This window comes from Ochotona princeps, chromosome 9 (assembly GCF_030435755.1).
Source record: "Ochotona princeps isolate mOchPri1 chromosome 9, mOchPri1.hap1, whole genome shotgun sequence".
NCBI lineage: Eukaryota > Metazoa > Chordata > Mammalia > Lagomorpha > Ochotonidae > Ochotona > Ochotona princeps.
The window spans coordinates 9,135,421-9,160,242 of record NC_080840.1 but is presented as its reverse complement, the minus strand read 5'-3'; the positions used below and the strand labels follow the sequence as shown (position 1 = coordinate 9,160,242).

The window sequence follows — 24,822 nt, the reverse complement described above, 5'->3', positions numbered from 1 at the left end:
GGGCTGGGCCTGAGGGACAGCGAAACATGAACTGTCCTGTGCCAGGCAGAGCCCTGAGGGCCTCCTGTGGCCTGACCGCAGGCACACAGCACCTAGTTCCCACAGGGATCCTGCGCAGGGGTTAGGACACAGTAGCCAACACAGTTAAACTTTCTTTCCCAGTACATATTGATGGATTTGAAAAGCTGGGTGACAGCTTCCATCTGCTGGTTCACCCCCTAAATGACTCCTGGGTCCTCACAGCAAGCAGGGTTGTGCCAGTTGCAAGTTAGAAGCCATGAACTCCACACACGTGGCAGGGGTCTAAGAACAGAAGCCACGATCTGCTGTCCCCTCGGAGCCTTCATGGGAAGCTGGTCAAACGCAGAGCAGCCAGGTCTCACAGCAGCCCTGTGGCACGGGATGCCACTGCTTCCGCACTGCCGCTGAACGCACGCCACTGCTCTGCCGTGGACTGGTTAGCGCGGCCGGCCCTCCTGGTTGGGAGTGACCATGTGGCACTTGCAGCAGCAGGCCTGTCTGCTCCACAGGCGCCGGGCTGGTTCCGGGGCCCCAGGAGCAGAGTTCAGAAGAGAGAGCAAACATTTCATTCAGGATGTGATCACCAGGGTTTCACTTCCACCCCGTCTTCTACATCTACTTCAACTCTGGTTTTGAGCAAAGCTGGGGCCGGGGCAGGCATGGGCAGGAAAGCCCCACACCACCCCCCTTGGTTTTCAAGCCTCCTCTCCCATAGTCCTGTTCCCGGGAAGGCAGGAGCAAGCGACCAGAACTCCTTAGTCCCAGAGGTCAGACCCCAACCCAGGCACCCCCAGACATTTCCCATCCACAGCAAGCTGGAAAACTGGCCCTGAGGAGCCACAGCAAGCCATGCCATGTGCAGAAGACTGCAAGTGTGGGTGGCGGCTTCATGCCAGGCGCTTCCTGGTGCCCGGCCACTGCCCCCTTTCAAAGAGACCAGCCACCAAGGCTTGAATGCTTTGAAAACACACCCCCTTCCATCAACTTCATCTCCACATCTCCACATCAAAAAGACAGCCTAGGCCCCAAATGAATGCAGGACCAATCACACCGCCCTCGCCCACGCATGACCGCAGCGTTTGCCTCTCCCTAAGGGCTTGGCTAGGCAGTCCGGGAGCATCATCCCCGTGTCCCACAGGCTCTGAGAGGTGGTGACACAGGCCCAGCTTCATCAGTGCCAGCTCCACGTCAGCAGGTGCTGTGGTCTGCCCACTGACACAGCGCTGGGGGTTAGAGCCCGCTCCACAGCCCACCAGAGGCCAAGCAGCTGCAAGGCCCAGACAGGGTCGGTGACAGAAGCCTCACACAAGCACAGCAGTGAAGAGGGGAATTTCTTCTTCCACCTGAACCCCTTTGTGTGACTGCCCCTCCGTGTCCTCCCCCAGCCTTGGAAGGATACTGATGCCGGCAGGAAGGGAGGCAGCCAGTCCCAGCAGCTGCTTTCAGAGCTGCCCTTAGTCCACATCGGTGCTTTCTCGCACGCACTGCAGGGCTTCCTCCCCTGCAGTGGAAACATCAAAGGCAAGGGTGCACTAAGCTGGGGCAGGAGCCCAGGCCTCAGCTCCCCCACCCCGGGGGCCACACAGCCCTGCTGCTGAGCCATGCATGGTCCCCAAGGGGCAGACAGGCAGGCCGTGTGCACCAGCGTGGCACCCGCAGCTGGCAGCCCTGGAGACCCCATTGCCAGCCTCGTTTTGGCCTTCTGAGCAAGATGCTTCCCCTTCTGGGTTCCAGTTCCCTGGGCGCTTGACACCCGAAACTGGAGCACGAGGCTCCACACAAGGCTTCTAGCCCAGATCACACGGGAAGGGGCTGTCCTCCCGGCCCTGCTCCCCACACCCTTCCTGTCATCTCTCCCATACCTACCCCCCAAAAACCTGGACAGGCTGTGGGGCTGGGAAAGCCCCTTTCCTTCTTGTGCTCCCATTGCGGTCCACACACAGGCCTTCACCATGGCTTCCCATGAGCTCCTGGCCTGCTCTGAGCCACACACCACCCCGGGGACTGCCCAGTGCCAACATTCCATCTTGGTGTGCCGCAGTGTCAGCCCAGGTCCTGAAGGAAGAGGAGCAGGAAGAGGAGCTCCACGCCCACCCGACTCAAGGTGTGCTACACAAACAGGGACCGCAGCTCAGGTGGCAAAGAATCACAAACGCAGAGTCTGGGCCCAGCCCATACCGTGACTTAGAATCTGCATGGCAAACCCAAGGGGTCCTGGGCAGTGCATTCAAGGACTCTCGCAGTGGCGCCACGAGCTTCCACACCCTGGAGCCTTGCGGCTGGCAGGACTGAGCAGGGCACACCGAAACATACCAGCACCAACCCAAGGAACCTTCCAGACGCCTACCACTGACTCCCATGCAGGAACCGAACTGTGCAGCCACCAGGAGATTCCTGGCATGCATGACGCGGGGCAGCTTCCAGTCTGCAAAGGAGCTGAGTGGGGCCTGTCCTTGCCCTCCCACCCACCCCACTGCCCTGGGAGTGAGCAGCTGCACCCTCGCAGGTACATGTCCACACTCCTGCCCCACTTCCCTCTCTGGCCATTTATACAACTCGGCCAGCAAAGGAACCTCTCCAAAATCCATCTTCAGTTTGTCTACCACTCCCCGCACAGCTTCAGATTGTTTTAAATATTTACAAAAGTCACTCTCTGCAGCATTTCTTTAAGCAAACCTCCCCCGTCCCCTTCGATTATTTATCTGTTTACGGACACGATGTTCGAGGAGCAGATGGCAATGAGTAAGTCCTCGGAGAGAAGCTGGGAAATCAACGGGCCCTGCACGTGAGCCGAGGATGCCCCCACGAGCTCTTCCTGACAAGCCCCACTGTGGCAATCATCGCTCCATTCAGAGGAAGCGCCGCCCCACCCGACAGCCGGTCAACAATCGGTTTAAAATAGCACACTCGGACTTGGGAAGGCTCAGAGGCTCCAACTTCAATCTAGGAATACTGTCAGCCAACAGCCCAGGTCCCAAGGGCTGCTGGAGCTCTGTGGGAGTGGCAATGGGGGAAACCCCAGCGCAGGAGGACAAAGCACAGAGAGGATGGGCACATGGCACCTGCTACGAGCCGGGGGGCTTTGTACCCAGCCCCAGAATTGACCACAACTCCCCCGGTGGTGAATGCTGAGAGCTGAGGAGTCCCCAAGAGTGAGAGCGAGAGCGAGAGCGAGCGAGCAAGCAAGAGAGACAGAGATTCATGCTCTGGGGGCTCAAAGCCAGGTGGGCACCCACAGCCTGCCGCCTCTGGGGACACAGGACAGGAAGGCAAAAACCATCGTCTCTGATCTCCCACTTCCCTTACTGCCAACAGGCCCTCCCTGCAGCCAGGTGGCAGCCCTCACTGCAGGCAGACCCATCAGGAACTCCACTGACCTGAGGACCTGGGGCAGTGAAGCCCAAACTGCAAGCAGGAAGCAGTGGCCAAGGAGGTCACTCAGGAGGAGGCAGGAAGTGAGTGTCCGCAGCACCCTCCACCCTGACATTTGGCCGACAAATGCACCCACAGTGGTTCCATGCAGAGCTCAGAGGAGCAGCCGACACAGCACGACAGGGTACTGACTGCACATCTGACTGTGCACCTACACAGCAAGGCACCTTCCCAGGAGACAGCCAAGCCCTCGACCGCTGGAGCCACGTGAACAGTGGACTCTTCGATCCAGGCGATGGCTGTAGTGCTGAACGGGGCCACAGCATCCTGGCACTGCCACCTGCAGTAGCCCTCCACATGTGCTGCTCTCTGGGACCTGCTGAGCTCTCAGGGCTGGGACTGCACATCAGGGCCAACCACCTGCAGGACACTGTACTGACCTTGAGACGCAGTCAGAACGCACAGCATCTCTCCTAGTTCACTCTGGCAAGAAAAAACCAAAGGAGTCTCCAGCAAAGGCCGGGCGGCCTGCCAGGTGCCAGGGAAAAGGGAGAGTATTCAGCACACAGAAGCATCCAACCACAGGAGGAACAGGGAACTTGGCCCACTTGGCCTGTCCCTTCCTTAGGCCTAGTCCTGGGCTCGAGGACTTTTGAGGACTTTATACAGACCGTTCTACAACACAGGTACCCTGCCCCTCCTCCCCACCCCGCCCTCCAACTAAATACCAATGCACACGTGGCTATCCTCCCAGCCCACCTCCCTCCAGGCCAGGGGCCCATCCCACAGGGCCGCAGGGCCTTCTGGAGGGACACACGAGACCTGAGAAAAGAGATGGCAATGAGGGGAAGTCTTTCAAGTGCCTCTCCCTGAGGGCCATCGCCAGGTGTCCTGTGTAGCAGTCCCCTCTCCTGTCCCTCACCACACTTAGAACAGCAGACTGCAAGGTGCCTCCAGGGGACAAAAACTCAGGCCCCTTGCCTGCGCTGGCCTGCGCTGGCCGTGTCCTGCAGCTCCCACAGACAGAGGAACCCCAAGCCTTGGAAAGCACCCCAGAGGGGCAGCCCAGGCAGCACCCGCCCTGGGGCCAGGCCCGGGGCAGTGCAGTCCCAGGAGCGCTTCCTCTTCACAATCACAGAGTCCAACACCACCCTCCAGGAAAAGTTCCTTTTCCCAGACACGCACCGGTTTTCCCAAGACAAGCCTCACTAGGGAGCAGGTGAGGCCCAGAGAACCCAGGGCATATTCCAGCTCCATGGGGTCCTAGAAACCACAACCCGGACTCACACCAGCTCACTTCCAGAATGTACCACCTGCCCACTCATCTCACCAGCATGTGGCCAGCACCCATGGAGGTGGGTGTGCAGAAGTGAAAGGTGACTGCCAAGGACACTTCCCATCAGGCCTCCTGCAGGCTCCCACACCCACGCTCAGCTTCTCCAGGGCCCAACTCACAGCAGGAACCGGCCTAAGCCTCAGAGAAGGTAGGAGAGTGGCCCAAGGTCACACAGCCCACCACAGGCAGAGCCAATAATTCAAGGTGGAGGTGCCTAGTCTATGTGACCCTCTCGGTGGCGCCTCCTCCCGCTGCTCCATCTCTCACAGCATCAGTGGGCATCAAAGACATCTCTGGGGACCCCAACAGGGAAGGCCCTCTGTCCCTCCTTCCTCCCACACCTGTGGACACAGGACATGCAGGTCCCCTCCAGAGCCATCCAGTGGGAGTGTATGTGTGTGTATGTGTGTGTGTGTGCATGCACGCGCACACACAGCCCCAGGAACACCCTGCAGTCTGATTTAACACTGAACTTCCATTTTTTTTTAAAGGTGATGAAAAGATAACGAGCAAAGAGGAAGTGCTTTTTAAACACAGGCGGTGGCTACCCCAGGAGGAAGTGTTGAGGCCAATGGAGATTTTGTTCACCCCCTCCAAGTTCCTCATTTTTAAGCGACTGGCCTTGCTAATGGGAGGGTAGCCCGGGCTGCACTGCTCTGAGGGTTGTTCCCTGTGCCCTTACCTGGCTGGCCAAGGGGTCTGTCCCGGGGACAGCCACCCCGGCTGGGTGACCTCTGCCTCCCAGCACCCAACGCACGGGCTATGCACAGTACCGCGGCGTGCTCCCCGCAGCAGCCGGGTGGACCCCCGCAGCGGCCCGTGGGGGTGCTCCTCTTCGGATCCTCTCGCCACCCCAGCCCACCGAGGGGCCCCTTTGCGGGCATCTCCTGCGCCCATCACCCCGGCCAGCCTGGAAGCCCCCCAAACCGAGGGGCGCCCCCGTCTACCCCCGCAGCGGCACGGGGCCTGGCGCGGCCCGGCTCCCACCTCCACCCCACCCCCCGCCTCGCCCCGCACCCATCACCCGCGCGTCCCGCACTCCGAGCCCTGGGCGGGCGCCCTGGGCTCCCAGGAGCGGCGCGCGCGGGCCGGCGGGGCCCCGGCACGTACCTGGCGGCCGAGCGGCCGGGCGGGCGAGGGCAGAGCGGGCACCGAGCCGCGGGAGCCGGGAGCCTCCGGGGCCGCCGCCGTTTCCGGGTTGGTGGGGCTCACGTCACCGCCACAGGTTCGCGAGCTGCGCCCGCCGCGGTGGCAGCAACAGCAGGAGCGGCAGCAGCGCGGCGGCGGCGGCCCCGGCGAGTGCCAGGCGAGAAATAACTATAAAAGGAAGAGTCGCGGCGAGGAGGAAGAGGAAGCGCCGTTTACCTTCGAGAAGCCGAGCCGCCGGCGCTCGCACAAAAGGAGGACGCTGCCGCCGACGCGCCTCCCCCCGCCGCCTGGCCGCGCCGCATCGCCGGGGCCCCGCGTCAGGGGGCGGCGCGCCCCGGGACCGCCCCGCTCCGGCCCCCACCCCAAAACCCGCGGCGGGGCCGGGGGCTGCGGTGACCTTGGGACAGTCACCGCGAGCCAAGGACGGGGGCGTAGCCGGGTGGGGTCGGGGTGGGGGGTGCACCTCGCCTTCCCGCTGCGCAGGCGGGAACTCCGGTCCCGGGAAGCAAGGGGGTGCCCCCAAGGTCACGGCCAGTCCCGCCCGGCTGCAGCAGGAATCCAGCCTGCCCATCTCCGAAACAGCTGGGCCGCTGCCCGCCACCCCCGGGGTCCCCTGGCCGCTCACCTGGACTTAGGGGGGAGATGACCAAGATGACCAGCCTAGCAGCACAGCACCACTAACCCGGGAGATGCACACGGGGGCGGGGGCGGGGAGAGGAGACAGACCTCACCTGGGCTCAGAGGCACGGTGTGGCCTGGCACCTCTACGGATGGGCAAGGTGGACCCACCCACCCGTGTTTAGTGTGGAATAATGCATTTTCCTGCTCCAAGAAGTGCCTCCGTCAAATCCCGCTCCTCCAGCCCCAAAAAAGATCCTCCCAGGATCGAGACGTTCAGCCGCGTTTCTCAGGCAGTAACTTCCGACGGTCCCTTCCAAAGCTCTGCTTTTGCTTGGGTTCTTTCTCCCCCTCCTCCTGCAGCCAGCCTTGGGGTGTGGGGCTGCACCCAAATTACCCTGAAAGCTGATTGAGCTCTGTCTGTGAACCAGGCCACTGAGGCGGCACAAGTTCAGAGGGCCCTCAAGAGGCGGGAGGGTGGGGGCCAAGTGCACAGCCAACAGCAGGGGAGTTGTGCGCATGGCAGATGCACAGGGGCAGGGAGCAATGAAAATCCGAGGGAGGGAGAGAAAGATCAGAAATCAGAAAGCCCAAGATGCTTCCAGGGGCATTTAGGTAAAGGAGGGGAGACGACAAAGCACCTGGAAGGCCAAGGACAGTGGGTCCAAATTCTGGCTCTGTTGGCCTGCCCTGTGGCACCGCAGGTGATGCGGAATCCCATCGGGGCGACGGTTCGAGTCCCAGTAGCTCCACTTCTGATCCAGTTCCCTGCTATTGCACCTGGGAAAGGTGGCCCTGGTGCTTGGGCTCCTCCTACCACCGTGTGGGGAAGCTGGATGCAGTCCAGGCTCCTGCCGTCAGCCTGGCTCACTCCCAGTCATGGTGGTCGTTCAGGTAGTGAACTACAGATCTGGTGGAAGCTTCACAGAGCCACACACACAATAGCACCTTGTGTGGTGCCCCCAAGACCAGAGACTTAGCAGAGTGGGTGAAGCTGGGAGCAAAAGGGCCTTCACCACGACCATGAAGATTGCACAGCCTAGGCACTGGGCATAGTCCCAGATTGTCTAGCTCCAAAGCTCAAGGATTTAGCTCCTGGGAGAACAATGGTCTGCCATTAGACTGTGTGGTGTGGATAAACAGAATAGCACATGTGTAGTACACTAACACTAGTAGGACCCAGGAGAGAGTTGGCACCATTGTTAGTATTATCCTTTAAAAAAAAGATTTATTTTTTATTGGAAAGACAGATATATAAAGAGGTGGAGAGACAGGAAGATCCTCTGTCCACTGATTCACTCCCCAAGTGGCTGCAATGGCCAGAGCTGAGCCGATCTGAAGCCAGGAGCTAGGATTTTTTCCTGGGTCTCCCACATGGGTGCAGGGTCCCAAGGCTTTGGGCCGTCCTCGACTGCCTTCCCAGGCCACAAGCAGAGAGCTGGATGAGAAGCGGGACTGCCGGGATTAGAACCAGCACCCATATGGGATCCCAGCATGTGCAAGGCAAGCACTTTAGCCATCAGGCTACAGTACTGGGCCCTGTTAGCATTGTCTTAATAACTGTTAAAGGTCTAGGGATAAGGCAGTTTCTAGAGAGCTTAGGATCTTCAAATACTTTGATACAAATGTAATGTACAATGCCCTTAGGGGGGCCAGAAGCAGGCAAGAATAGGTAAAGATGGGGGCAGGGACTGGGTCACACCTGGCCTGCACTGGGCTGAATTCAGAGATACCTAGGATGAGTTCAAGACACCGGTATGTGTCTCAGAGAGCATAGTCTCCATTCAGTGTATACAATGAGGTGGTCTGTGCCTGGGTTTGAATCCCACCTCCGCTTCCAATCCAGCTTCCTGACACTGTACCTGGGAGGCAGCAAACCATGACGACCTACCACCCCCATAGGAGACCCAGATGTGGCCACAGGCCCCTGGCCTCTGCCTCACCCATCCTAGCTCATTTATCCACATCCGGAATGGACTTGGTAAACATGGGCAGATGAGGTCTTGCAGATAATCTTGGAGCCCTTGTACGCTTCTGCCATGAGCACAGTGTCTGCCCGGGGTGTCGCTGAGTCTGCCAGCCAGTCTTTGGAGCTGGGAAGGCATGCCTGCCTCTTCAGCCTTGCAACCCGGGCAGGTCGTTTAAGCTGGGACTCTTCAATCGCCTCATCTGTGAGGTGGGAATAGCCATGTTCTCTCTTGTGGTTGTGCAGTCTCTGACACAGTGAGCCCTGTCGCACTTCACAAATGGTCAAGCAGCAGTTGGAGTTGCAGTCCTGGAGCCCGACCTCTCGACGCACATGCCTTCAGGAGAGACCAGCTGCCTATGGCTTTCTCGGGTGCAGGAGCCCTGTGTAAACACATCTCGCAATGCGCTTCCCCACTGAGCATTTGTCAGAGAGAATAGGATCTTGGGTGGAAGGGACCAGAAGGTGGCTGTGAGGTGACACAGGGGGCTCACTTTTTGTCCTGCTGGTATGCATCTGCAATAAAGCAGATTCCGCATCCCATTGTGATAAAAGCAAACGCTGTGACATTCTGTCTGCCTACTTTGTCAGGCTCCCTGCACCTCTGGGCATTCAGGACCTAAAGACAGCGGAGGGGACTCACTCCAAGTCCCAGGCAGCTGGGGGATGCTGTGCCAGAACCGAAAGATGCTTGCCAGGCTCTCCTGCACCTTGAGGCGAAGGTGTGTCTCTCTGGGGACAGGGGTGTGGGGAGTACCCGCCTTGTGGACATGGACTTTGCTCCTGGGGTGACCAAAACAATTTGGAATCAAAGTGGTAGTTGCACAGAATAAAGTGTGTGCTGTCACCGGACTATTCACTTCGTTTTGTTTTTTAAGATTCATTTAATTGTTTGAAAGAATGACAAAGGGAGAGAAAGACATCTTCTATCTGCTATGCTAGTTCATTCCACAGATGCCCACAGCCACCAGGGCGGGCTCAGGCTACGGCTAAGTAGCTGCAACTCCAGCCACATCTCTAGGGCTGGCTAACAGGAACCAAGGTCCTTAGCCATCGTGTGCTGCCCCCAGCCTCGGCAGCAGGAAGCTGGATCAGAAGCAAGGGTGGGACTTGAACCTGGCCACCCTGATGAAGGATGCAGACATTTCAAGCAGCCTTCCTCACTGGTTGTGCCACAGAGCCCATCCTGAATTGTTCAGTTCAAACCAGTTCATGGCAGAATTCAAATGCTGCCATATGTTCTTGTCAGCTGGGTGATCGTGGAAGACCTGCACAGCCTCTGGGCGCCTGAGGTTTCTCCTTATGTAAATGCGGCCATTCAAGGTATCTCCCTCCTTGGACAGATGTGAGCATCACATGGGGTGGCAGAGAGAATATTCCATGAAGAAGGTGCTTGTTACATGACACCCACTGTCACTTTTGGGGGGCGCCTTGTTCCCTGCACAGGGGTTGCTGGGATCCTGGGTCAGCAGCTGTCAGGGAAACACCAAAGGGCCTGGCATCCTAAGGGGTAGACTCTCCCCCTCTGAAGGCACTAAAATAAAACAGCCCTGCCAGATGTATGAGTCATTTGTGAAGCATAAACCATCTCTATGCGGATCCGCCAGCACAGTGCACACCCACGCTGGGGGCAGTGGGGAGGAGGTCCGTACGAGCGTGTTCTGATCCTGGAAATGATCACGTTCGTCATCAAGAAATTGGGACAGACTCTTCAAGGACAGAAAACTGGACTCACCTGTAACACCCTCCCCAGGACCAGCCACTCCTGCCCTTACTCTCCTTGCCATATCTGGCTTCATCTCCTCATCTTCTCACAGCGCATCTGAGTACTGCCCTCATTGCCTCTGTACCCGGTATTGGCTCTTGACTCACCTCCATGTTCATTCCACCTGGATTAAAGCAATCCACTGGGAAGCCCCTGGGGACCTGACTGCCAGGCAGGGAGGGTGTGGAAGCCAAACATCTGGTGTCCTCCCCAGAGTCTGTTCCGGCAGGGCAGGGTTCACGTCTTACTCGCTGTAAGGTACTGCACCAGAAATGTCGTAGATGCTAAATAAACATTTGTTGAATTCATGAGTGGATGGATAAATGGGTCTCATTTGGACAAATGGGTGAAGGGGCCATCCACATTGGCGGTCAAGTCCAGCTGTGGTGTCCGGGTTGTCTGTAGGCTCTTGATCTCCAGGCACAGTTATCTGCAGGGCGTGAGTTGAATTTTGCAAACTTCTGGTTCCAGAGTCCCTGGAGACAGTGTTAAATTCTGTGGCTGGCAAACTCTGCGGTGTTACAAGAATCACCCCCAGAAACTTCTAGGAAAATTGGAGATCCCGTAGTGCAAAGCCTCTGAGCCGCAGATTCAGGTCCTCAAGCTGCACCGTTTCCCATCAGCCCTCTCCCCTTTGTCCCCAAGCTGATGGCAGTTTTTTTTTTTTTCTCTTCGCTGTGAGGAGGCCTAGCCAGCCGAGATTGACTGGCTGTGCTCCTAGCCAGGTGTGAAGTGGTTTTTGTCGTTGTTATTCACTGCGCCATCAGCAAATGCTGCGATTTGGCTGTGGCTTGTTCCCTGGTAGGACATTTAAGAGGCGTTAGAAAGGTTCAGTGTCTTTCCCTCAGGACTGAGTTAAACCTCACAGGAGCGATGGACCCTAGCTCTCAGGAGACTGAGTGAGTTCTTCTGAAAAAGCACCGTCACGGAGCAAGGATGCCTCCTAGTGCACTCGCCACTTGCCCTTGCGCTTCTGCTGTGCTGGATGCATGACGCGGTCCCAGCCAGGTGCAGTCCTCTGACCTTAAACTTCCAGACTCCATAACCGTGAGCTACATCCATCTTTAACACTCTTTATCTGTGATCCAGTCTGGTATTCAGGGCAACTGAAAATGGAGAGCGAGCCGTGTGGCACGCTCAGGGGCAGCGACACGCCTGAGCTGAACTGCTGCAAACGGCTTGTGCAAAGTGCTATCCAGGAGCGCGCCACCTTGTTGGGGTTGTAAGTTCTGATGGAAAACAAGAGGGAAGAGCTAAGTTACAGAGAACCCCTCCTGTAACCCTGTAACAGCAACGGGCTTCTGGGGCTTGAAGGAGGGTGGAGGGAGAACTGAGTTAGCAAGTATGCACCATGCAAACTGACCACCGAAGTTACAAAAGTGTCCCCAGACAGTTCTCACTGTACCAAACATTACCAGGTGAGGCGATGGGGATTGCAGACCCACAGGGGTCGCAATCTAGTTTTTAAAGAGAGGGACGAGTATGCAAATGGAGGTCAGAAAGTCAGGAGAGCTTCTAGGCCAAGTCGAAATAATCACACTGGGGCAGGCATTTGGCCCGTTGGTTGAGGTGCTGGTTAAAGCGCCCACGTCCCGTATCAGAGAGCCTGGGTCTGATTCGTGGTTCAGGCTTCTGACTCCAACTTCCTGCTATTGCGGACTCAGGGAGATGGTGGGGAGGGCCCCGAGAGCTGGGTGCCTGCCACTTCCATGGAGACCTGGGCGGATTGCCCTTCTCCTGGCTCTAGTCTCAGATGTTCTGGGGAGAATGAACCAGAAGATAGGAGAGCTGTCTCTGATAGATTCTTTTTTGAAGAAAAAAGAACCCTGTCATTCATTGTGCTTCTATCCATGCCAGGCACTGAGAACTTCTCACAGACTTTTACAAGTCCGAGGAGGCGGGTTTTACAGTGAAGTTCTGGCTAAGACGGTCCAGTCCTCTGTCAGAGTTATGTAAGGGGCCGAGCTGGGACCAAAGCAGTGTTAACTGCCACAGTTGTTTTGGTTACTGGCTTCCATCCTGACACCACCAAGTTGAAGGAGTACGCATTAATGCCACCAGGTAGCAAAGGACATTGTCCTTAATCGCTGCTCTCAGCAAGGGAATGGCTCGCTTTCTTGCTTGCTTGCTTGCTTGCTTTTAAAGAGTTATTTATTTGTTTGAAAATTGGAATTACAGAGAGAGCGAGAGAGAGAGAGATCGGCAGTCTCCTGCCTCACTCCCTGGAAGACCAGCACAGCCAGAGCTGGGCCAGGCTGAAGAGCCCATAGGACTTCCCCACGTGGGTGGCAGGTGCCAGCACGTGGGCCAGCTGCTGCTTCCCCAGGTACACTGGCCATTGCAGCCCCTCTCACCAGCCGTGGTGTAGATTCAGGGAGCTGGTGAGGGCCAGGCCCTGTGGGAATCGGTAGGTTTACCCTTCCCAGCATTCACGGGGGCTCTGCCCTCCTGATCTCATCACTTCGTAACGATTCCAGCTCTGCACTGAGGACTAATTCTCCAATACGCGAAATTTGGAAGAGATACATCCACACTGCAGCATGTGGTCACCAAGTCACATGACAGCAGAGACCCCCATGAGGAAGTGATCTTACCGACAGTTGCAAGTCTGTGGGGACTTCTAGCCAAGGCGGGTAACAAGGAGTGCAATCTGTTCTGCAGAAAAGTGAGTGGAAGCTGCTTTCTGTGAATTCTGGCTACAGGCAGTGTGGTCAGGGATTCCTCAGCTAGAATTCCAGGTCCCTGCCCAGGTCTGTTCCCCAGTTGGGAATTCTTGCTGTCCCTCAGGGCACAGCTCCAAGGCTGCCCGTTGCCTGCTGCAGGGGACACATCTCTGTCCCCACCGCCCGTAGCCAGGCCTCCCTCACACTGCCCATTGGCTCTCAGTGCGCAGCTGTTCGTGAGGAGCCGCTGGTGAGCCTCTGGGGGTACAGACAAGCACCCTCCGTTTGCACACACCCCAGTGCCCAACACCACAGTCTTTCACATCACTGTGTGTACCATGTTTCTGGAAAGAATGAATAATGCATTCTGGGCCATTTTTCATTTAAAGGGGAAAATAAAGTCCTTTCAAAAGACTTTAAATCCCTGAGTTCGTCACAACTCCCTTGGCGTTTCCTGCCATGCAGTTTCAACCAAGGCTCCCGCGTAGGCCTCGCCCTCCCCGGCTGGTGAGAGAATGAGCCTCCTTCTCTGTGCAAACGCAGGGAAGAACAGACGCTGCCAGCAGAGAGACTCAGCCTGTGAAGTCATGTTTGGGCACTGCCAAGGTCTTTTGGAGGTACAGAAAGAGTTAAGCTATTCTTTCCAACAACTAAAAGTTGGGAAAATGGCACAGTTTTAACTTGAGTGCCCACTTTTTTTCAGAGAAAGACTCATAAGGCTACACAGACATTTTTGTTTAACTGAGGAAATTTCATTTTGAACCTTATTAAAGGAAAAAAAAATAGTCTCTGAATGCCTGTGTCCTTGCCTGGGCCGCGGCCACTCGCATGTCCCCTGCACTGCCATCAGCTCTTCCTACCCCGTGTGAATTTGCTGCTACTTCACACGAACTCTGAGTTCCCAGAAAACAGAACCGAATCCCTGTGGGGTCTGAGGCACCCAGAAGAGAGCTCTTTTGCCTTGCAAATCTGTTATGAAATAGCTCAGGAGCAGAAGCGCTCTGCCCAGGGCTTCGAGCATGTGTGCACAGAGAAGTTGGTTCCCAGACAGGCACAGGCTCTTTGTCACTGTGCTACACCCCAGAAAAGCCCGGTCGGGAACGACAGTGTCAATTCTGCTTTGTGGCTCTGGAGCCTCACAGTCTGAGAGTGGGTGGTGCCATTGCCATAGGTACCCCATGGGGCTGGAGGCTGCTGGGGTGGGGGGAGGGCGGGGCGCTGCCTGGTGAGCCCAGGAGCAGAATGGGAGCCCCATCTCTCTGTCCAGTCTCTCTATGAAGTCACTGTGGTGCCACCACCAGGCAGTACCCCACCTCCAGCTAACCACATGCAATCGCCAAGCCCCGCCCCTTTCAGTCCATCACCCGTTGACATAATCCAAAACCCCAACACAGGTGTCTGTGGGGAGAAGCCTGGCTGGTAGCCAAACCACAGCTGAAATCCCACAGGGAAGGAGGTGGGCAAAAGGCAAACTTGGTGAAGTGCTGGGTTGAGGTGGCACGCAGCATGGAGTGGTGGAGAGAGGATCCCACCTGTAGCCGATGCTCAGAAACGGCAGAGGGCCTGGAGCAATGGCCCAGTGGCTAGATTCTCCCCTTACACGCACCAGGATGCTATGTGGGCACCAGTTTGTGTCCCAGCTATTCCACTTGCCATCTGGCTCCCTGCCTGTGGCCTGGGAAAGCAGTGGAGGATGGCCCAAAACCTTGGGACCCTGCATCTGCGTGGGAGACCTGGAGGAGGCTTCTGGCTCCTGGCTTCGGATCGACTTGGCTCTGGCTGTTGTAGCCACTAGGGGAGTGAACCAGTAGTTGAAAGATCTTTCTGTCTCTCCTTTTCTGTAAAACCTGCCTTTCCAACAAAAATAAATAGATCTTTAAAAGAAAGAAACGGCTTGCTTCTCTATTCATTTTGGTGATGAAGTGTTCAGGCATAAGGACCCAGGGAGCCCGTGCCAGCAGCCCCTTCCTCCCGGGAGGCTCTGGGCTTTCACACCACACCCAGCACCTCACACCCCGGAGGCCCGACGCGGGTCTGCCTGCCCAACGATCCAGTCAGAGCCCAGCGTTTGTCTCTTTTTGCATTTCGTCTATTGGTTCCCTTTTCTCTCTCTCCTTCCTTCCCTCTCTTTCTTCTCCCTCTCTTCCTCCTTCTCTCCCTCCCTCCCCTCTGTCTCTCCTTCCTTTTTTCCTCTCCCTCCTCCTTTTCATGAGTCAGCTGGAGGGGGCGGGGCTGCACGCCCTCTTCCAGGGCCAGCTGCACCCTCAGCTACAATCAATATCGGAAAGTTTGCAGATTCGAGAACTTTGGGAGATGGTGACCACGCAGGCCTCACTCTGAGATGCCGTCTTTCCCCTCGGGCCGTTTTCAATGCTGTTTGAGGAAGCCCAAGTGCTTGCACTCAGGGACTGACGGGGCTCCTGGCACCGTGGGAGGAGCCTGTAGTCCTTCTGTGTGGTTCTCTTACTGCCCTTCTCTCTCAAGGGCCAGCCCGGTGACGGGGAGGTGACCATTTTGGGGACAGGAATAGTATCTAGGACCTCATATATCCTGAATGATCAGCTCACGTTTACCAAGTTAATGTGTAGTATTCCACCAGGGACTTCACACCACCATTTTGCTCATTCTTCTGTGGAAAGCATCTTTCTTAGTTCAATATTTCGCTCTTTTAAGTAGCACTTTTTAGTTTACTCATCCATTTTCATTTTATTTGAAGGGAGAGAAGCAGAGAGAGTTTCCATTTACTGATTCGCTCCCCAAAAGCCTGAAGTGACTGAGTCTGGGCCAGGCTGAAGCAGGAACCTGGAACCCAATCAGTCTCCCACATGGATGGCAGACATCCAAGCCCTGGAGCCACCAGCTGCTGATACACAGCAGGCAATTACAGGAGGTGGTATTTGAACCTAGGTACTGCTACACAGGATGTGATGTCCCAAGTAGCATCTCAAACTTCAGAGAGAAAACATGCCTGCAATGGGGCTTGGCTCAGGCCACAGCTGGGACCAGCAACTCAGGCCAGGCCGCTGGGGAGCAAGGATGGGCTGTAGGTCAGGCTACCCTTGCCCTGCTGGAAAGTGTGGGGGGGAATGGACCAAATCCTGGCCACTGGTGTGAGACAGGAGGGAGCCAGCTGGTCACAGGCTGTCACCACAGCGATCTGAAAGAGCTGGCTGCTTGTTCCCTGACTGGATGGCTTAGGAAAGTGAAGGATCTAGGTGCAGAGCAAGCTGGCTTGCCCTGGGCACCCAATCCGATCACAGGGATGTTTCCATGAGGTGGCAAGTGAGCCCCAGTCGGGACAAAGGGGCTGCAGAGAGAAGCACCGCCTGTGGAGGAAGGACCTGAGGCTGCAGGCGGCCTCCAGGAGGGGCAGGCACGTGTACAGAGGCGTGTGTCCCCGCCACCACACTCAGCCCCGGGAGAGGGCAGCTCTACGACACTGCTTGCAACAGCGCAGTGTGTGCTGTTAGTAGGCCAGCTGCGGGAACCCAAGTTCCCCAACCCTGGAGGCCACACACCTGGGGACAGTCACGGAGGCTGCATCCCATGGAGGCTCACACACACACACACACACACACACACACACACCCACACACCATGTTTAGAAGACCGCTTAGCCATTTAGCATGGACTCAACACTTGGACAAGTGACATGACTACCCAAGGCTAGAGGCAGCCGATCAGCAAGGGCCAGTGACGGGGTCCAGGGGCCTGTTTATGGGGTCTCAGTCAATACGGGTCTCCCTGGGCAGAGATAGCTCCTTTGTGGCAGATGCCTCGGCCTTTGCCACCACATGAGACCTGGAAGGAGCCAGGACCTGCATCCCTCTGTCACTTGGGGCGACACAGCCTCCCGCAGCTCGAGCCAGGTCATTCTGGGCAAGGTGGCAGGGGAGGGGCTCCTTGGCGTGCAGAAGGGTCCCAGCTCTGTCGTTCTTGCAGTGGCTCACAGTAGCCAAGCAGCTAGCAAAGCAGTGAGCGAGCACCCACCTCCCAGCAGGTTAGAGCAGGAGAACGATCCCTTCTACCAGGTAAGAGACCTACTGTGTTCAAAGCTTACCGAGGCATGTGTGCACACATTGCAAGCGCTCACACAGATACAGAACTCACACAAGCACACATAGGTGCTGGGGTCCGGGCAGGGCCATGTAATCGGGTTTTCCAAAGAAGCTAACACTGAGAGGGGAAGGTGCTTGCTCAGGTCAACCAGTTGGCTTGGTGGCCAGAAAAGGCCATAGCCTGCCCCCTCAACACTTGATCTTGGCTCAGCTATCCTGGGAGGGGTGGGTGTCCCACGGGCGGGTCCAATTCTTCTCTTGCTCTTGCTATCCGGCAGGGCTGGCCCCCCTCGCTCCTCCCTCTTCTCACTGGGCAGTTCCACCGCTGCCAAGCGGACCACATTTTGAAAGCAGGGACTATCTTGGACCACGCTCTATTAGGCTGGGACAGCGGCTGCTAATGGGAACTCTCAGCACTGTTGTGACCAGACGGGGCAGGTGTTCTGCACCCTGCCCCCACTTTCTAGCTTAAAGATGCTGGGCGCTCCTCCCATGCTCCCCTCTGCAGCAAGCAGGAAGACAGGCTGGCACACACACTGGGCCGGCCTGGAGCCTCTGCCTTGTCTGTGCCTGGGACCTGCCGCAGGGCTGGCTTAGGCAGCAGGTGCCTCTTTCCCTAGCAGCAGGCTAAGCCTCAAGAGAACGGCTGTCTCCTCGCCGGTAGCATTCAGAGCAAGAGCTTAAGCAGGGCCCCATAATATCTATTTTTATTTCAAAGGCAGATTTACAGAGAGGAGAGAGAGAGAGAGAGAGAGAGAGAGAGAGAGAGAGAGAGAGAGAGAAATCTTGCATCTGTGGTTCATTCCTCAATGGTTGCAACTGGTGGAGCTGAGCCAATCCAGAGCCAGGAGCCAGGAACTTCTTTTGGATCTCCCACATGGGTTCAGGGGCCGAAGGTCTTGCGTTATCTTTTGCTGCCTTTCCAGGCCATTAGCAGGGAACTAATGATTTAGAAATGGAGAATTTGGGACACGAGCCAGTGCCCATACAGGATGCTGGCACTACAAATCGAGGATTAGCTTGATACATCCCTGTGCTGCCTCTATCCTTTGCTTTTATATTCATGTGTGGTTTTGAATAAAAAGCCAAAATGTGTGGATGTTATTTTTCTAACTTTTTAAAAGCTTTGAGGCAGAGGAGGGGGAAGGTGTGGAGAGACAGACACACTTTACTGGTTCAGTCTGCAAATGCCAGCAACAGCCCAGTTGAATCCCGATGCAGGCCTCCTACCTGGGTGCAGGCACCCAACTGCTTGAGTCATCAGCTGTTGTCCAACGGGCTTTGCGTTAGCAGGAAGCTGGAGCTGGAAGCCGGAAGTGGGAGACAAGGCCAGTTATTCCAGTGTGGGGGCAGGGTGTCCTAAGCAGCGTTACATCCGAGAGGCCAAGCACCTGCCCTGAGGCTGGCCACATCACAATCTCCTGGGTGGATCTGCAGGGAGGACAGAATCCCAGCCCCGACCTGTGACCTGCAGACTCATAATTTTCAAGAGCCGATAAAAGGCTTGCCTTTCCTTGTCTGGGACCTGCAGGGTAAACGCTGGGGAAAACCTGACTCAGGCTCATCAGAGACCAATGAATTCCCAGGAAGCGCCTGGCCTGCTCCTGGGCAAGCCTCCCTAGGGGCTCCCCAGAGGCGCTGCAGAGTGGAGTGCTGCAGGGGACCCCGCCTGGATGCACGGGAGCCCCAGGATCCCTGGGGCACAGGTGCCATCCTGAGATCAGCACTGCTCATGGAGACAGGGGCAGCTGGTTCCAGCCCAAGCAGGCATGGAGGAAGAACCTGTGGAAGTATCATTTTTGTTTGTAAATTCACAGCTCGACTTTCTGCACATAGCTGTTTGAGGAAGGGAGTGCAGCCTCTGGACCTCCAGAGCCACAGCTGTGGAACCCGAGTCCACACATGCTGTTCCCCAGCCACCCTGCAGCCTGACTCAGAGACCAGCTGCAGTGGAGCCTGCAGCAGGCCCAGGAGCTCCCAGCACATGCTACACCCATGGGGAGTGAGAAACCCTTGCTGGGGCTCAAAGTCTCCCCACCTGATTGATGCTGTCTGTTGTTTCCCCTGAAATTCTGTGTTGGCCCAAGGGGCACGGGGACTGGTCTCTTCCGCTCTGATGAACTAACCACAAAAGCCCAGGCAATGTGGCTTCCCCCTCCCCGCTTCCCGCCACCTGAAGGGACTGGGCGCTTCAGGCAGGAACCCCTGCTTCCTGGGACACTGCACATGCTCTGCAGGTGGAGTGGTGTGAGGCTGGCACAGCCTCCCTGGCGTGAATGGCAAAATGACAGGGTGACGGACAAGGCTGTCGCCTCCTGAGCCCGATTAGTGCCAGACCAGATGGAGGCCTGAAAGCATTTTACTCTTCAGAACCACACAGAAGGGAGCACCTCTTGTACAACGCCCTCAGCTTCTTGTCCTGTGGCCCCCTGGTGACTACGGTGCTGTATCCACTTGGTGTTGATATAAAAATGTAAGCATCCCAGGCGTTGGGTCACTTGCCCAGGCCCCCTCAGCCTTGAAGGGGAGGGCCAGCATCAGTACCACGTGGCAGTATCCCTGGTGGGGGGAGGTCTAGGCCAGGGCGTTTGGAGGTGCAGACGGCTTCAGCCCAACACTGGGTGAATGGAAGAGCGGGTCCTGGAGGAAGTGGTTTTGTTGTAAGGGTGAGCTCTCTCACCTCACTCTGTCCTCCCACGAAGGCCACATCCCCATGCTGTGATGTGGCGGGAAGGCCCTCCCCTAGGGCTAGGTGCATGCGGTGACAGGCCCCTGGATGCTCCAGCCTCTGAACTGCGAGACTAGCATGCTTCTGTTCTCTGTAAGCCGCCTGGTCTCTAGTGTTCAGAGCGGCAGCTCTGGAAAGTGGACGCCGCCATTTGGACCAGGGGCCATTAACACACACAGAGCCAACAAGCAAATGGTACAGTCTCGGCATCTTAATATGGTTGTTAGAAGCAGCAGACAATGGTGGGAAAGCACAGCAGGGGAGGCCGCCGCCTGGGATGCCGATGCTCCACACTGCCCCAGTCCCAGCTGTGCTGAAATTCTGATCCAGCTTTCTGCCAACGTCCTTAGAGGCAGTGGATGGTGGCCCAGTGCTTGGCTTCTTACACTCGTCTCGGAGACCCGGATGCAGTTCCTGGCTCCTGTTCTTCAGCCTGATACAATCCTGTTTGCTGCCTTCCCAACAAAAAGAAGACAGGAGTAGGACGCAGGTGCTAACAGGGAGCCAAGCAGACGCCGGTCTTACCTCACACCTTTCATTTTGAAACCGTGGGAGTAGTGCCAGCGGCAGCGGCGACTGGCCTGGCTCCCCCAGAAGGAGGAATCAGGCCTCTTCTCAGCCTAGTGGTCAGCAGCTGCATCGGCCGCTTGGAACAAACCAGGTTAGACACAGCCGGAGAACTGGCAACTACTACCAAGAGGGGCTTTGCCAAAACCCGAACCCTCTGAGAGCTGGTTCCATGCTTCCCAGCACACCGAGAACACATCCTGTCAAGCGCAAAGCCAACAGAAGAGCACTCCCCTCATGCCTGCCCTTCTGCCAGGGACCCCTTCCAGGGGCTATGCAAAGGTGCACCAAGCCAGGGCGCCTAGTTTTGGGGATTCCTAGGAATTCGAAGTGAATTCTAATGAGTCAAGCTCCCCAGGGTGGGACTTGGGCACATCATGGCTTGGGGTTGTAGAGTGCTCACTCCTACACTATATTAATGTGTCCTGATTCACACACCCACTCCACCGTCACAGGCTCTTACTGTCACTGACAGGCCAGTGATGGCAACCCTGGAACATGCCTTTAGCCAACATGTACACAATCTCACCTGGAGGTGAATGGCTCATGGGGCTCCACAGACCCACCTTTAGTGATGACCAACTTGGCTTTGACCTTGTTTTTATTCTCTGCCTCATGTCTGCTTTTTTCCCTTCCTCCCAACCCCTGCTTCTGGTATCTTCTTTGGGAACGACCCACTGGTGGATAAACCAATCACAGGTCCAGTCTGGAAAGGCGCACCCAGGTGCACCTGCTGTCCATTCACCTCCAGAGGACACAGGCACCAAGGGAGCTGGCCCAGGGGACCCCATGTGCTTGAGTGGCCCAAGCGGCTGCAGCTGAGCAAGAGCCAGGCTTGCACACTCAGACAATGTCTGCTTGAGTCTGTTCTACAGCTTAGTGCACCATAAAAAGAGATCCATTGTCAGGCACGTTGTGTCCCGGGCAACAGTCAGCAGTGTGCCGTGTGAGTGGGCAGAGCAATGTGGACACCGCAGGCTCCTGGGCCCTTGGTCGGGGCTGGTGTCCCCCAGGCTTTCCACTGGAAAGCAGTTCACGTGACCCCATGTACCATCCTCCCCTTCCCCCCCCCCCCCCCCCCGCAGCAAGTGCCATTTCACTGTAAGTTATCTTCTGGTGTTTGGTGTCCCAGCACACAGCCCTGAACTCCTTGGACCGCCCAAAGTGAAAAGCATGTTTTTGTATGCTAATGACTGACAGGTGGCTGGTAGTAGAGGGCTGGCTTCAGGAGAAGGGCTGTGCCACCAGATATCACGGTGGGATTTGGGGGTGCTGGGACTTCCGGCACTTACTGCAAGCCTCTGTGTGGTAAGAGGAGCTGAAGGTTAAGATGAGGCCAGGCACCTCAATTCCTACCCTTGGAAGCAGCTTCAGGACAGGGGCACTCGGTCTTGCATTCCAGAACTGACAGCAGATCTGAGTGAAGCCTGCCAGCTGGTGCCCGCTGTGGACTGGACAGCTTGCTGGAGAGATCCTCCCCACATCCGCTCCTGGAAGCACCTGTGTGTACAGGAGATGCTGGGCTTCAGCTGTGTTTGTACAGGTACTGGCTGCATGTTCTGCCCTGGGGGCTCCTGTGCTTGCCCACTGAGGTGATCCTCACCCACATGGCTGCCTGCTGTCACTGAGGGAAGGGGAGAGCTCCACATTCTTGTCCTGTTTGAGGTGGACCGCGCCCATCACTGCCACTTCACACCACTGAGTCAGGCACTGGCTGGCTGGACATGAACCACCATCCGTGACATCCCCTAATGCTCACTCTGATGTTAAGATTGTTATTGCCCTGTGTAGGCAAGGGGAATCAACCGATGCTCGGGGAGGCTAATGCTCAGTGTCTTATGTTTTTCTGATCCCAAAGCTTGAACTCTTAACCCCCTCCAACCTGGCCCTCAGGACACAGGGAACTAATGGCTGTGGTCAGCCCAGTGAGGCCACCAAGCTGCCACCTTCAGTGATTAGCAGTAACTGGGCTGTAGGTGACAGGATGCCCCTGAGGCTGTGACCTAGCTCACACTGGTTCAGGAAGTCCACAGCCAAACCTTGGAAAATGTACCTCTGGCTTCTTAGGGCTGTGGCGCTGGGCAGGTGAGCACTGTCCAGTCGCACCTTACCTACTGAGTTGAGCTCAGGAACTGGGGTCTAAGGGAACTTGAGAAACACTCATGTGGGAACTTTCTGGAAAATGCTGCCACTTCTTTGAATTAGAAACCTATCTTGCTGGTTGCTGCTTGCTTGACGGCTGCTGTGCTGGCAGAGCACCTGGGTGGGCCAGCTCTGACTCAGTCTTTCACAGAGGGTGGCTGGGGGGGACACAGTAGCGGCCAAGAGGCAGCCCAGGGTCACGGACAGCAGGTGCTTGGGCCCAGACAGCAGGGTGCCAATCTGGTGTCTGCCCATTACTAGTGACTTGCTATGGCAAGTAATGATTTCACCTCTCCATGACTCAGCCTCCAAGTCTGTAGATGGGCAATCAACAGCTCTTGTCTTCATGGTGAAAACTACAGCCCTGAGGTCACATCCCTCATCTTGATGCGGCCCACACGGAGCCCTGTGCCGCCTACCTGTTGGTACCACTGACAGATGGGCACCACCGCTTCCAGGAAAGCAGGCCTGGATGCGGGGACCACACCCCTCAGCACGGCATGGATCAGGTGCAGTGGCATGGAGTAGGAAAGAAGGGTTTTGGGAAGGCCTTGCCTGCTCCAGCCGTTTGCATGCACAGGGACCTCATGTCCCAGGAGCCTCTGAGAACAGTCTCCAGGGGCCTTCAGAGCAAGCTGCCACCTCCCTGGTTAAGTCCCACAATTCATCAGGACTTCCCCCATCTCTCCCAAGCCCGAGAGCTTCTCAGGGAAAGAATCCAGGCCTTGTTATCACAACCACAGGCCAGACATTCTATTGACCCAGAGGATGTTTGTGGGATCCAGAGGCCACGGGTGTGCAGTCTAGGTTAGCAAGGTGTAATGGACTCCATTCTTCCTCAGGCTCTGGTGGAGTCCAGGCCAGATGCTGAATCGTGTGTGAGTGGATGCTTGCTCGGCCCTAGTGCACCTGCTAAAGAAGTGAACCTGTGAGCCCAGATATTCTGCCTCTGGTGGAACTGGCATCTTCTAGCGATGCTGGTTCCTTCTGGCTGCTCTGCTTCTGATGTAGCTCTTTGCTGGTGTTATAGCAAAAGAGTGGAAAATGGCTCAAAGGCTTAGGCCCCTTCTGCCCACGTGGGAGATGCAAAGACTCCAGGATCCCAGGCTTCAGCCTGCCCAGCCCCCATGGCTGTAGCCATTTGAGGAGTGAGGGAGTCACTGGAAGATCTCTTTCTCTCCTTCTCTTTCCCTGTAACTCTTTCAAACAAACAAAAAAATCTTTTGAGAAAAGAGTTTCCATTGGGAACTTCTATGGATACATGGAGAGTAGGCAGGGCATAACAAGCTGGGTTATCCTAGTCGTCATCCTCAACCTCTTACACACACACACATCTACACACTGAAAAGCAAGCTGTTGCTGAAGCCACCAGCCCGAGGGTTCCCACCGATGGCCTGGGCAGCCACTTTAGCACTGCAGGCTGGCCTCACACACTGGTGGCAGACAGGACGTATGCAAGATGTACAGCAGGCTAAGTTTTGAGTTAGTCATTTTGTATGCCTGCAAACAATGTTATAAATATGCAAATGACCCCAGATAGAAAAAAAGGGTCCCTTCACCCACCCCACACAGAGGAACTCACCCAAAGCACCTGAGGCAGTTGGGCAGAGAAGGCTCGGTGGCGACCTGGCTCTGGGGAGAGACTCAATTCTGGCAGGCTCCATCAGTTTTAAGCTTCCGACCTGGATAACAACCCACATAAGGGATGGGGAGCGGGCTGCCCCAGCAGACTGTATCAGCATCTGTCAGCTCCTCTAGCAGTACACAGGCTCTCGGGATCACCGTGCCCGGGCGTGTGAACGGGCAGCACAGCACCCAGGCAGCGCTGACCGACACACAGGTTCTCTGCTGTGGACTCAGCTGCTCCCCACAGGCACAGTTCCCTCTGGTGGGAGCCTGGGGCCGGGGCCATCCTCCTCAGCGGAGACCTCAGCCACTGGCGGCCCAGAGGCTCTTGTCCGCGGGGAACGCTCCCTAAGTCCACTTTCTATGCTCTGCCAAGTAAGGCACATCGCAGGGGCCTGTTCAGGGCACAGCGAGATGGCGCAGGCACAGCCTGTGCCTGGGTCCAAGGCAGTGAGACAGGCACAAGGCCCATGCTGGGCACTGACTGGTGCTGCTGCTGCCTGTTAACACACAATCCTCATGACAAGCAGGTGCCTCACCCTTGTCACGTGAACAAGAGCAGAGGAACGGGAGAGGACCGAGTACTGAGGTGCACCGCGTGCAGGCACAGAAGCTGCGGGAGTGACGCGCATCAAGTACAGCCCCTACACACAGCCCCTACGCACAGGGCGGCACAGGGTCTCCTGGCCCAAGACGGGTGGGGCTGGCGCTTGGCCCTGCAGTCAGACTATCTGGGACGTCTGCCCCTCATACCAGTCTGTGGGTTTGATATGTGGCTGCATTCCTGGTCCCAGCTTCCTGGCGAGGCACG

General features: G+C 56.6%; 1 protein-coding gene across 3 annotated transcripts in view; it reads right to left on the bottom strand.

Moving 5' to 3' along the window:
* Positions 1–6,043, bottom strand: part of CYRIB (CYFIP related Rac1 interactor B) — a 124,442-nt gene extending 118,399 nt beyond the window's left edge. For all 3 annotated transcript variants that reach the window (XM_058668485.1, XM_058668486.1, XM_058668484.1), the window contains exon 1: positions 5,840–6,043. The gene's annotated coding sequence lies outside the window, so the exon portion shown is untranslated. The remainder of the gene's footprint in view (positions 1–5,839) is intronic.
* Positions 6,044–24,822: the final 18,779 nt, after the last annotated feature.